General features: G+C 40.1%; 1 long non-coding RNA gene across 3 annotated transcripts in view; it reads left to right on the top strand.

Moving 5' to 3' along the window:
- Nucleotides 1–6,912, top strand: part of LOC107153391 — a 30,210-nt gene extending 23,298 nt beyond the window's left edge. For all 3 annotated transcript variants that reach the window (XR_007349241.1, XR_007349240.1, XR_001504908.2), the window contains one exon: nt 6,354–6,912. This is a non-coding gene — a long non-coding RNA (uncharacterized LOC107153391). The remainder of the gene's footprint in view (nt 1–6,353) is intronic.
- Nucleotides 6,913–13,976: the final 7,064 nt, after the last annotated feature.

Below are 13,976 nucleotides of genomic sequence, written 5' to 3'. Positions count from 1 at the left end.
AACTCGAATTGAGCAGTTTGTGGGTAAGTCCAGGGCTTTGTCTTAGGCATCATATATTTTCTGTATGATTCAGACTTTTTTCTCATCCTTAAACTAAGAAATATGCTCTTGTGGACTGTTGGTAGAAATATAAAATGGTACAGCTACTATGGAAAACTGTATGGCTCTTGCTCAAAAAATAAAAATGTAATTACCATATGATCTAGTAATTCCACTTTTGGGCATATATTCAAGAAAAATGAAAGCATGGATTCAGATTTTTTTTTGTGGGGAGAGGTGCTGGGCATTGAACCCAGGGCCTGTGCATTCAAGGCAAGCACTCTACCAACTGAGCTATATCCCCAGCCCCAAGGATTCAGATTTGTACCAACCCACATTCATAGCAGCATTATTCAAATAGCCAAAAACTGGAAGTAGGATTGGGAGTGTAGCTGAGTGGGAATAACTTGCCTAGCATGCAAGATGCCCTGGGTTTGGTTCCCAGCCTGGCAAAAATAAATGGGAGGAAAAAAGTGGAAGTAACCCAAGTGCCCATTTATAAATGAATGGATAAACAAAATGTGGCATATAATAGAGACCTTGAAAAGAAAGGCAGTTCTATTACCTGCTACAACATGGATGAATTTTGGGGACATTGAAAGAAACCAGTAATGAATTTTGTGGGTTTTTTTTTTTGGTGGTGCTGGGGAGGGATGGAACCCAAAGCCTCAGGCATGCTAGGCAAGCACTCTGCTGCTGAGCAACATTCTGAGCCCTCTTGCTGGAATTTTGATAGGAAATATTTTAAACCTGTGTCATTTTGGAGAGAATTGCCAATCTTTACAATGTTGAGTTTTTCACATACTATTACATAGTATACTCTTCATTTGCTTAAGATTTTCTTGAGTTTTTTCATAGGCATTTTCAATTATATTTGAAAATATACTTGATTTTTGTGTTGTTTATATATTCTATGTACTAGGTAAAAATATTAGTTCTAGGAAGGCTTATTTTTCATATTTCTTGGGATTTGTTTTTATGTAGAACATATGCCATCTCTAAATAGGACACATTTTACTTTTGTTCCATTCTGCCTTTATTTCCTTTTCTTGACTTTTTAAAAATGATTTTATTTATTTATTTTCTAAATGATTTTATCTATCTATCTATCTATCTATCTATTTATTTATTTATTTATTTTTTAAACAGTACTCAGGATTGAACTTAAGGGAATTTTCCACTGCGTTACATCCTCAGCCCATTTTTTCTTTCTTTTTTTTTTCCTAGACTGAAAATTGAACTTTGGGTAGCTTTTCCACTGAACTACACCCCCCAGTTTTTATTTTTTGTATTGAGACATGGTCTCTTTTAAGTTGCTTAGGGCCTCACTAAATTGTTGAGACTGGCCTTGAATTTGTGATCCTCATGCCACAGCCTCCTCACCAGTTTGTGCCTGGCTTTTGCCTATTTTACATACCATGTTGAATAAGAGTGATGAGCCAGCTATGGTGACCCATCTTTGTAATTCCATTGACTCAGGAGGATTGCAAGGGCTGGGGATATAGCAATAAATAAATTTTAAAAAATGAGTGGTGACTGTAATCCCAGAAGCCTGGGAGGCTGAGGCAGGAGGATCACAACTTCAAAGCAACTTAGCAAGACCCTGTCTCTTAATAAAATATAAAAAGGGCTGGGGGTATGGATCAGTGGTTAAGTGTTCCTGTGTTCAACCCCTGGTCCCCCAGTACAAAAAAAAAAAAAAAAAAAAGGTGATATCTTTTGACATCTTTTCCTTGTTCCCAACCTTGGGAAAAATCTGCAATTTTTATAATTAAGTGTGATGCTAGCTGTAGTTTTTATAGATACTCTTTGTCAAGTTGAAGTGATTTCCCTTATTTCTAACTTGCTGAGAGTTTTTATCATAAATGGATGGTGTTGGATTTTGTCATGCCTTTTCTACATCAACTCAAACATTATGCTTCTTTGTCAAATTGAGATACTTTCAGCTATTTTTTTAATGCTTTTCGCCTCAAACTGTTTTTCCTTTCTTTTGGTACTCTGATAACATAATTGTTAGATCTTTTGTGATAGTCCTGCAGGTTTCTGAGTTTCAGTTCATTTTTTTCTCTCTGTTCAGACTGAGTAGTTTCTATTCTGTGTTCATGTTCACTATGGGCTGGGTATTGTAGTTCAGTGGTTGAACACTTAGCTAGTGTGCATCAGGCCCTGCGTTGAATTCCCATTATCCCTCCCCACTGCCCAAAAAAATTCATGTTCACTGATTTTCCCACCCATTTGATGCCATTCTGCTTTTGAGCCCATCCAGTGAGTAATTTTTATTTTGGTAATTACATTTTTCCTTCTAACATTTCTTCTTGGATCATTCAGTTGTTGTCTGTTTCTTTGCTGAGTCATTCTGTTTTTTTTTTTTTTTCCTAGTCTTTTCAAGCACGAGTTTTGATTGCTCAATGAAGCATTTTTGGATGGATGCTTAAAAATCCTTGTGAGATATGCCAAAATCTTGATGTTGATTTTATATTTCGTTCAAGTGGAAATTTTTCCTCTTTCTTGGTAATGATGCTTAAAAAAAAAAAAAAGATCCTGGACAGTTTGAGCATTATGAGACTTTGGCTTTTATTTATATCTCCTGTTTTTAGTAGGTTTTCTCTGATACAGCATGCATGGGGAGGGGAGCTGACACCTCATTACTGTCCATTAGGTTTTTCCTCTTTTTGGCAATCTGAGATGGGAGTAAGAGGCATGCCTTGTTATTAGTGAGAAGGGAAGCTCCCACTTCAGGCTTTCACTAGACCTTCAAGAATAGCACCTTGACTGAGAGGGTGAGGTTTGACTTGTTTTGCAGGCCTAGTGAGGGTGGAAGTCTGGGTTCACCTTAAACCTTTTGCTGACATGAATACACTAGTAGCATCATGTCTGGTCCCCCCGCCCACCCTATGGAGTTTGGCTGAAGCAGGTTTTTTATTTCTAAGAGTTTTCTATCTTGTAAGGCTGCTTTCTCCTGGTCCTTTGGCTAGAAAGAGAATGGGTTCTTTTAGGCTTCTAAAATCTATAATCTGGGCTGGCAGTATAGCTCAGCAGTGCCATGCTTGCCTGGCATGTTCAAGGCCTTGGGTTCCATCCGTAGCACCACAAAAAAAATAAACATAAATTTGCTGCCATTAATATTTTCAGATTGCTGACTTATCTAATGTCTGGCCCAGAACATATGAGGCAAAAAGAAAACTTGGGAACCCAGCACAATGCCATTATTTGGTCCCAAGATTCTTTGTTTGTCTGCATTTTCTTTCAGCATTTCAGTTGGTAGGGTTTTTTTTTCTTTTTCTTGTTGTTGTTTGATTTGTGTGTGCAGGGTGCTGATGATCAAACCCAGCGCCTCGTTTGCTAAACACATAAAACACATGCTCTGCAGGGCACGGTGGTATGTTCCTTTAATCTCAGCAATTCTGTAGGCTAAGGCAGGAGGTTTGCAAGTTCAAGACCAGTCTGAGTAACTTAGCTGGACCCTGTGGACCCTGTCTCAAATGAAAAATAGAAAGTGTTGAGGATATGGCTCAGTGATTAAGCACCCTTGGGTACAATCCCTAGTACCAAAACAAACAAAGGAAAAAAAAAAAAACGAAACAAAACAACTACACATTCTCTACCACTGAGCTATCTGTGTTATGTTTATTTGCTGTAATGTTGAGAGTATTTAGCTGCTCTGGGTGGGAGGAGTATAAAGTAGTATCTGCTGTGTCTTCTGAATGGGATGTCTTACTTTCAGTTTTTAAACTTCAGCCCGGAGGAATGGAGTTGGCTATCTATGGACTGATACCTCTGAAACTGTGAGCCACCCAAATAAACTTTTCCTCCTTAAAATTGTTCTTGTCACTTTTTTGGGGTGCAGCAACACCAAAAAAAGCTAACTAAAACATCCATTATCTTTTTACATGCATTGTTTCCAACAAATTTATCATCCATAGCTTTGTTTTTTGTACCAGAGATTGACTCAGGGGCACTCAACCTCTGAGCCACATCCCCAGCCCTATTTTATATTTTATTTAGAGACAGGGTCTCACTGAGTTGCTTATTAGCACTTCACCGTTGATGAGACTGGCTTTGAACTCACGATCCTTCTGACTCAGCCTCTTGAGTAGCTGGGATTACTGGCATGCACTGATGCACCCGGCCATCTATATCTATATTTTACGTAACTTTTTTTTTTTTTGGTTCTGGGGATTGAACTTGAGGCCTCCCTGCTAAGTATTTGTTCTGCTGCTGAGCTACATCTCCAGCTGCATTTAAGTTTTTATTTATTTTTTAGTTGTTGTTGTCAGTACCTTTATTTTATTTATTTATTTTTATGTGGTGCTGAGGATCGAATCCAGGGCCTGGCACCTGCTAGGCAAGTGCTCTACCACTGAGCCACAACCACAGTCCCTTAAGTTTTTTTTTTAATCACTTGTTTTGAGCAATTTAATTATGATATTTCTTGGTTCGTTACTTAATTTTTCTTTTGTTTAGGTTTCATTTGAGCTTTAGTTTTTGTGTTTGTTTTAGTGTGGAAAGTTATAGGCCCTCATTTCTTCGAATATATATTTTTTGCTGCTCCCTCCTAAATAGCTCCCTCCAGTCATTTATATTTTAGGCTGTTTGAAGTCATCACAAAGCTCACTAATGTTCTCAGTATTCTGGATTTTTTTTTTTGGAAAAATGAACTTGACTGCTTTCAAGTTAGTGATCTTTTCTTCCGGAATGTCTAATCTGCTTTTCATCACATCCAATCTTTTTTGTTTGTTTTTGGTACCAGGGATTGAACCCAGGGGCACTTAACTATTGAACCATATCCCCAGCCCTTTTTTCGAATTTTATTTAGAAACAGGGTCTCATTAAGTTGCTGATTCTGGCTTTAAACTCTTGCCTCAGCTTCTCGAGCTGCTGGGATTGTAGGTGTGTGAAAGCTCACCTGGCTCCATTCAATGTATTTTTCTTTAAAACAAAATGATTTTTTACTTGTAGTTGGACATAATTCCTATTTATTTATTTATATGTGATGTGGAGGATCGAACCCAGGGCCTGGCACGTGCTAGATGAGTACCACTGAGCCACAACCCCAGCCCCTCAATATATTTTTCATCTCAGCCATTATCATTATTTCCAGAATTTTGATTGGGCCTTTTTAAATTTTTTGTGCCTACATTTAACTTTTCTGTGTACTTTTTAAGTATTTTTATGGTACTGGGGATTGAATCCAGGAGTGTTTAACTACTCAACCACATCTCCAGCCCTTTTTATGTCTTATTTTGAGACGGGGGTTGGCTAAATTGCTGAGGCTAGTCTTGAATTTGTAATCCTCCTGCCTCAGTCTACCAAGTTGCTGGGGTTAAAGGCCTGTGCAAATGTGCTCAGTTTCTTTTGTGTACTCCTAACATCATTGTCAGTGCTGGGTGGTTTTGCTAATTATCCTTATTATAGGTCATGTTTTCTTGCCTGTTTGCTTACATGATGATCTTTCACTGAAAGTTATGCATTGTGAATTTTACTTCTTGGATGCTGGATATTTTTGTATTCTTATAAATTATTATAAATCTTCTTGAACTTTTTTTTTGGTGGTGCTGGGGATTGAACCCATGGCCTTGTGCATGCAAGGCAAGCACTGTACCAACTGAGCTACATCTCCAGCCCTTCTGGAGCTTTTAGTTGTTTGAAAATACTATGATTATTTATGTTCTTCATCTTCTGTTTAGGGGTTGTTTGTTCTGTTTAGGTGGAGAACATTGCTTCATTTAAGTACTAATTATTCCCCACTACTTAGGTAAGGCCTTCCTGAGTATTCTACCCAATGGCCCATGACTTATTTTATTTTTCCACTTGGCCTGATAGATTCTTCAGTCTTATGCTCTCCTTTCTTTGGCTGCCTTGGCCTGTATGATCACTGTCACTGTTCTTCTGACCTTTTGGATGGTTCTTTTACCATACATAGTTAATTTCCTTAACTCATGTACTAATTAATAAATACTCTGCTGGGAGCTGGTAGATGCCAGGCCTTGGATTCAAGAATGTTCAAGGAGGACACTGCAGATATCTAGGGTCTTCTTTCTCTGCTGCTCTCTCTCTCTCTGGTTCTGTGAATATAGCTGCCTTGGTCTTCCCAGACTCTCAAATAAATCTGTTTCTTCAATTCAGGGAATTCTTCAGGCTGTGCCTCAGTGTGGTTTAAAACTTCTCAAGTCAGTAAGCAGGGGCACTTATAGGGCTCATCTCATTTCTTTCCTATCTCAAAAGGATTACTCTCTTTTGTTGTCTGGTGTTTGGGGTCTTGGAAACCATTCTTTTCTTGCATTTTATCAATTCATTTTTTTAAATTATTTCAGGTGGTAAGATTAATCTGGTTCCTGATCCTCAATCCATTTTGCTCAGAAGCGGAAAATTGAAGAAATGAGGTGTACATTTCATCTTTGGTTGCACTCTAAATGGAAGAGTATATGAAATGGCCCTGGTGAGAAAAAAAACAAAACAAAAAACTGAGAAAACATGGGACACAGGTATACTGACATTCAAGTCACAGAGAACTGAAGTAAATTGGATGTTAACGTATATCGATGCATGTAGCATTAGTCCATACAGCCCCTGTCTTAAAGCTACTTTTATAGGAAAACTCCACTTATTTCAGTCAAACCACTTAACAATAAAGAACTGATACTAGTAGAACTGTGAGCTTGTGAAGTCTATAATTTTAAAAAATTCTTTTCTGGTATTATGTATGCCTCAAAATATTCCATTTATACTACAGTAGTGTACCTCAGCAACTACATATGTATATTGAAGCAGTATTGTTATGTGAAATATACATTATTACATTGAACACATTTGAAAAGTGTGCTATTTTTGAAAAATTTCAATTAAAGATTTGATCCATAACTTTTAAAAATTGGCTTTTTTCATTTATAATTATTTAAGATTTTATTTATTATTTATTTTTTTGCCATTCTGGGAATCAAATCTAAGCCTTATGCACTTTAGGCAAGGACTGTGCCATTGAGATATGCTCCCAGTCTCTTGGATCCTTATTGAGAGCCAGCCATGTAGTCATAGAATGCTGGTGTGACTGACAGTAGTCAGTGAACTTCCAGGCATCTGGAAGGCATGCAGGTGTTCATCATAATGTACACTGTACAATGTAGGCACAGTGAGCTATCTTTATCATTTAGGCAAAGTATGAGCCTCTGTTTACCAGTTAAGTTCCCAAAGACCAGCCAGGGGCCATCCTTGTAAGCAGGCCTTTCTAAGAGCAGTCTTAAGCTTTCTATTTTAAACTCTTTTAGGTTCACAATATAAATGGCATAAACACACCAGTTAATGACAGAAATTGTCAAAATGGATTAAAAAAAACCAAAAGACCCACGACCCAACTTTGTTGTGTACTTAAGGGTATATAATTTATAGATGTCCTTGCAGTTCATTTAGGAAGGATTTCTGTGACAAAAGCCATGGTCAAGAAAGGGGGTAGGAAGCAAGAAAGTCATTATATGTATGACTATAGAGAGAGTTTAAAGATGAGGGGATGGGGATGAGGATATAGCTCAGTTGGTAGAGTGCTTGCCTCATATGCACAAGGCCCTGGGTTCAATCCCCAGCACTGAAAAGAAAAAAAAAAAAGATGAGAGAATGGAAAAAGAAATAACATGTAAACAATAAACAGAAGAAATTTGATATGGCTCTATTAATATTAAGCAGAGTAGACATTAGAACAATGAAAATTACCAGGAATAAAGAAGGACAGTATATAATGAAAAAAAACACAAAAGGATTGAGTAGTCAGCCACAACCGTTTTGAAGAAGACGAATAGTTGGAGGAATCACCAATTTTAAGAAATGAAGTTAGAGTAATCCAGGTAGCATAATATTGGTGAGGAGATAGACCAGTGGGGCAGAATAGAGTTCAGAAATTGACACTTTTTTTTTTTTTTTTTTTTTTGTGGTGTGTCGTGCTGGGAATGGAATTTAAGACCCCATGCTTGCCAAGCAGGTGCTGTACCACTGAGCTACATACCCAGACATTTTTATTTTATTTTAAGTCCATATCTCCCTAAGTTGCTGAGACTGGCCTTGAACTTGTGATCTTCTTGCTTTAGCCTTGCAAGTAGCTGGGGTTACAGGATTGTGCCACCATGCTGGCTGGTCAGTGTATTTATTTATTTATTTCTGTGCCGGGGATTGAATTCACAGTGCAGTCTCACTGAACTGCATCCTAAACTTTTTTTTTTTTTTTTTAAATATTTTTTTAGTTGTAATTGGACAAAATACCTTTATTTTATTTATTTATTTTTACATGGTGCTGAGGATTGAACCCAGCACCTCCAATGAGCTAGGCGAGCACTCAACCACTGAGCCATAACCCCAGCCCCATCCTAAACTCTTTATTTTTAATTTTTTTTTAATATTTATTTTTTAGTTGTAGTTGAACCCGATACCTTTATTTATTTATTTTTATGTGGTGCTGAGGATTGAACCCAGGGCCTCACATATACTAGGTGAGCCCTCTACCGCTGAGCCACAACCCCAGCCCCTTATTTTCTATTTTGATAAAGGGTCTCACCGGGTTTCCTAGACTGACCTTGAACTTGCATCCTCCTGCCTCAATTTCCTGAGTTGTTGAGAATGCAAATGTGGGTGCCAGTTGATTTTTGACAAAGAAGGTAGTAATTCAACTGAAAAGAAGAGTCTTCTAACAAATGATATTGTAACTGGATATTCATATGCAAATACAATGAACTTTAGTTGAAACCTCATATTTGTACATTAACTCAGCATGGGTCACATATTGAAGTCTGTAAACAAGTCAAAATAACACCTGGAATTTTGCCAGGGGAATGTTAGAGTTCGTAAACAAGTCGGGATGGTGCCTGGCAAAATTCCAGCATCACATATCCAAAATATATTTTAAAAAATCATAAAATGTTTAGTTAAACCCTTTAGGATTATGTTGAAGTGATAGTAATTGAAATATATCCTAAAAGTACCTCCCTTATGGTGTATGCAATATTAGTACTATCCTCACTACTATTTTACAATTGAGGAAACAAGCAAATAGAAGACTAGAAACTTAAGGTTACACAATTTATAGATGTGCCTTGCAGTTCATTTAGGAAGGATATCTGACAAAAGGCATGGTCAAGAAAGGGGTAGGAAGCAAATGTTTCAGAAGACTTCTCAAGAGAGTGTTGGGCTATTGGAAACTTGTTGTTTTTGCTGATTGTTTTAGTAAATTACACAATTGCTCATCTGTGAGGTATATTCTATTCTATCCCATGGTATCATTGCCTAGAAGGAAACACTAGTATCCTGGACAGGGAAGCTAAAAAAGGCTGCCCTCACAGGGGCCTTGTGTTACCTATCCTGGGATTGGACTCCGCTTGGTTGCCCACAGCTCAGATGTCCCATTCTGCCCTTACCTGCCCCTGGGTGAGGTGTCAAATAGTGAGTTGTCCATAGGATATTACACTTAACAAGTTCTATTTTATATTTCTACAACCATTCTATTTTATATTTTATGGTACTGGGGATTGTTCCTCCAGGGTCTAGTGCATGGGAAGCCAGTGCTATATCTCTGAGCTGCATTGCCAGCCCTCTGTTCAACCATTTCTTATTTGTTCTTAGAAAAGTTGTTTATTTTCAGTAAAATTACACCTTGAGCTGGGCACAGTGGTGCATACCTGTAGTCCCAGCAACTTAGGAGGCTGAGATAGGAGGGTTGCAAGTTTGAGGCCAACCTCAGCAATTTAATGAGGCCCTAAGCAACTTAGAGAGACCTTGTCTTAAAATAAAAAAAAGGGCTGGGGATGTAGCTCAGTGGCACAGTGCCCCCTGGGTTCAATCCCCCCACAAACATACCTTGGTACATAATGTCATATGAATAGAATTTCAAATTGTTACTGTTGCATATAGAAGTAATTGATTTTGCATGTTTTTTGTTATTCATTTAGATATTTCAAGTATCCCACCAATATTTAGGACATTACCGTATTAGTAGAATATCAGATATAGAACTAATACACACAGTTGACTTAGGATGTGAGGGGGTGTGACTCAGTGTTAAACATTTGCCTTGCATGCATCAGGACCTGGGTTTTGTCCCTATTACTACAAACAACAACAACAACAACAACAAAAACCTAAACCAGAAAAACAGTATCACTTACTCTGAGACATCCTTTTTGTAGCAATCACTTTCCTCATTCATTTATTAGTTTCCTTTCACTTAGTCCCTCTGACAGCAGGTGGCAAAGTTAGTATTGTCCCTCCTCAGCTATTTCTTCTGTTTCTCCATATATATATTTTGATACTGGGGATTTAACCCAAGGATGTTTTGCCACTGAGCTACATCCCCAGTCCTATTTCTGCTTTTTATTTTGAGACAGGGTGTCACTAAGTTGATGAGGGTCTTGCTAAGTTGCTGAGGCTGGCCTTGAACTTGTAATCTTCTTGCCTCAACCTCCAGAGTGGCTGGAATTACAGGTATGCAATTATTGCACCCAGCCCACTTACATTCATTTTGAAATTTGTGTCCTGTGGTATCCCTTTTCTTTCTTTCCAGCAGTGTCATCTTTGTTGGCCAATATTTCCTTTTAATTATCTTTTTTTTTTTTTTTTTTTTTAGCCCAGGTGTAGGGTTGACAGGCTGAGGAGTCCAGCCTAGTTAGCCCACATAGCACAGCTCCAGGCCAGGTCTTTATTGAGAGTGGCAAGGTCTTCAACACTCACCCTCACAACACTTAAGGGAATAAGAAATATGGTTTTCTCAAAAACAACACATCTGATGACACAAGAACTCATGAGTAGATAGTAACTGCCCAGTACCCCAGGCAAGTCTAGGGTCACCATGACCCCAAAGATGATGCCCCAGGCTGGGTACCCTGCTACCTCTTCCTATTGGTCGCTCTACTCCATGGTTTGGCTACCCAGGGTTGAGTATGGAGGGCTGCACCAGCTCCAAGGGAAGCCTGAGATGACTGCTGGCTCTCCCATCTCCACAGGTTCTCTGTGCTGGGTGTAGCTTCAGCCAGGCCAGGAGCAGACTGGCTCAGCATGGTTTATTCAGTTCATTTGCAGCTCAGAACAGAAATGAAGCACCTGCTCTCCATGAAGAGCAGGACTGTGCTCAGCCAGTTGAAATTAGGTGGTTCCTGCTAAGGTTGGTCTTGAACTTGTTATCCTCCTGACTTAGCCTCCGAGGTGGCTGGGATTACAGGTGAACCTCTGTACTCGCTCCACCACCAACTTAACCGGGACAAGGACTCCCCAGCCAGCCTGAAAGCACTCTCCAGCATTTCCAGTGCGCCGACACTCTTTTTAGAGAGAGAGAGAGAGAGAGAGAGAGAGAGAGAATTTTAATATTTATTTTTTAGTTTTTTGGTGGACACAACATTTGTTTGTATGTGGTGCTGAGGATCGAACCTGGGCCGCACGCATGCCAGGTATTTTTTCATAGTATTGGAAAACTTACTAATACAAGATCTATTTTATATATTGAGTGTAGTGTCAGAGATTAACAGCCATACATCAATTCAAGTGGTGAAAACATTTCATTTGGTAAGTACTGACAGCAGGGGAAAGAGCTGAGCTCCATTTTGATTTGTGCAGAGTGATTGGGCATTTTAAAGAAAAAAATGAGAAAAAAATTGTGGAAAATCAGAATTTCAAAACTTCTTTTTTTGGGGGGGGTGTACTAGAGATTGAACCTAGGGACACTTTTGCCACTGAGTTAGATCCCCAGCTCTTTTTATTTTTTTATTTTGAGACAAGGGTTCACTAAGTTGCTTAGGGCCTCATTAAATTCCTGAGGCTGGCCTGGAATTTGGGATTCTTCTGCCTCAGGCTCCCAAGTGGCTGGGATTACAGACCACCACGCCAGACCAAAACTCTTGAATAGGAAATTATTACTACACATTGTCTACTTTCACTAGTAAACAAAAATTAACTCCATATCCTATAAATGTTGTGTATGCTTTGAAACTTTTGTGAGAAATCTACTGACCTGTGCTATTTTAGTATTCGGTTATTTTTAGCTGAGCAGGGTGGCCAACACCTGTAATCCCAGCTACTCTTCAGGCTGAGGCAGGAGGATCTAAAGTTCAAGGTCAGCCTGGGCAATTTAGGGAGACCTTATTTTAAAATAAAAAGGGTTGGGGTTGTACTTCAGTGGTAGAGACCCCCTCCCCCCATTCAATCTGTTAAGTGCTGCAAAAAAATTATTTAAAAAATAAACAATTTTTATTAATAAAAATCTTGTGTGTGGATTATGCTGGGGATCGAACAGAGGGCCTTTTGATTAGCTAGGCAAATGCTGTGACACAGAGCAGCCCTGGCTTTTAACGACCAAGAAAATATATTGTTTTTTGAAAACATGCCATAGTAATTATGTCGTCGGTCCCCCTTACCCCCCCCTCCTCTCCCCCGCCAGCCCGCACCTCCCCTTCACCCTCTGCCGCCCCCCTAGTACTGGAGATTGAACCCTGAAACTCACTACTACTAAGCTATATTCCCAGGCCTTTTATTTATCTATTTTTATTTATTTATTTTGAGACAAGATCTTCCTAAATTTCTCAGTCTGGTCTTGAATTGCGATCCTTTATGCTCTAAATCGCATTTTTTGTAAAAGTTGTTAGGTGAGGTTGGGTGTCAGTCATTCTACTTACTTTGGTGGTGCTGAAGAGCTCACTAAGGGCCTCCTGCTTTTTTTTTTTTTTTAAGTGATGCTGGGGATTAGAACCCAAGCCTTGTGCATGCCAGGTAAGTACCAACCGTGCTGTATCCCAAGCCCAAAGGGGTCTCATGCTGGGCAAGTGCTCTATCACTAAGCTACAATATCAGCCGTTTTCTTTTTAGTTTGCGTGCATTTTTATTGATCTCCCAAGTTTTGTGTATTAAAAGTAATTTTGAGGCATTTTACTGTCTTCGTTACTACTAACTACAAAACCACCGGCACCACGCTGCTCTGCTTTCCTGAATGCAATACTGCTGTTATGGACAGTTTTTCTCCGCGAGGTTTGCGCTGCGGGCGTCCTTTCTGGTGGAGCCGGGTAAGCACGGAAGTAGCCGAAAACGCCAGGCGCAACGCCTCCTGGCCCAGCGGACACAGCTCCTCCCTCGGCCGGATTGAGGCGCGGCTACTGCCGCGGAGCCCGACGGGAAACAGCTCCTCCAGATCCCGGGCGCTTACTGCGCGGGAACCAGAGACAGGCACTCCTGCGCATGCGCGGCTCAGGCCCGGGACACGCACGAGTATCGTGGTCACGGTGCAACCTGGATCAAAGGCCAGCCGTGCCCGTGCAAAGGCGGGACCTGACCTTAGATCCAAGCTCTTGGACGGGTGCGGCGGGTGGCTCCAACTTGGCCCTTTCTCGTGTAGGAGATGGCGGGCAGGCGGAAGTATGACTGTCTGGTGAGCGGTAGTGGCCGCTTTTGCCTCCTTGTGAGGAGGATGTGCGCGCCCTAGTGGGCACCGCCGGGAACCCTCGCGCTCAAACGACCGGTTGTGTACAACCTGCTAGGTGCTGCACTTGTGCTTGCTGGCTAAAAGTAAATCTGCCTAGGTCCATAACTGAGTCTAGGATATCGTTTCAAATGCAGAATGAACTCCGTCATCTTGGCATTTGTACTGTCTCTTGTGGTGTCTCTTAGGTCTCTTGGGTCATGCTTTGTAAGAGGGCTTCTGGCCTGGTTTGAACTGCCCAGTCAGCTCAAGATTCAGGTTCTCGAGGTGTAGGTTCCAACTAAAATTATTTTGTCCCCTAGACCCAGATCCTCGTTCTTAGGACCAAGCAGCTCTCTCTTAAGTGAGGAGGAAGCCACCTGTGGAATGGACCATCTGAGTGGAGCAGAAAACCCTGCTGGGAAAGAGCAGATTCTAGGTTTGCATGTCTAGAAACAGGCCACCCAAACTGAGACAATGGGAAGTTTGCGCCAAGTTTCAGAAGAAAGAGGTGAGCTAGGGC

Source organism: Marmota marmota, unplaced genomic scaffold (assembly GCF_001458135.2).
Source record: "Marmota marmota marmota unplaced genomic scaffold, marMar, whole genome shotgun sequence".
Classification (NCBI taxonomy): Eukaryota; Metazoa; Chordata; class Mammalia; order Rodentia; family Sciuridae; genus Marmota; species Marmota marmota.
This window is presented reverse-complemented; position numbering and strand designations above follow the sequence as displayed.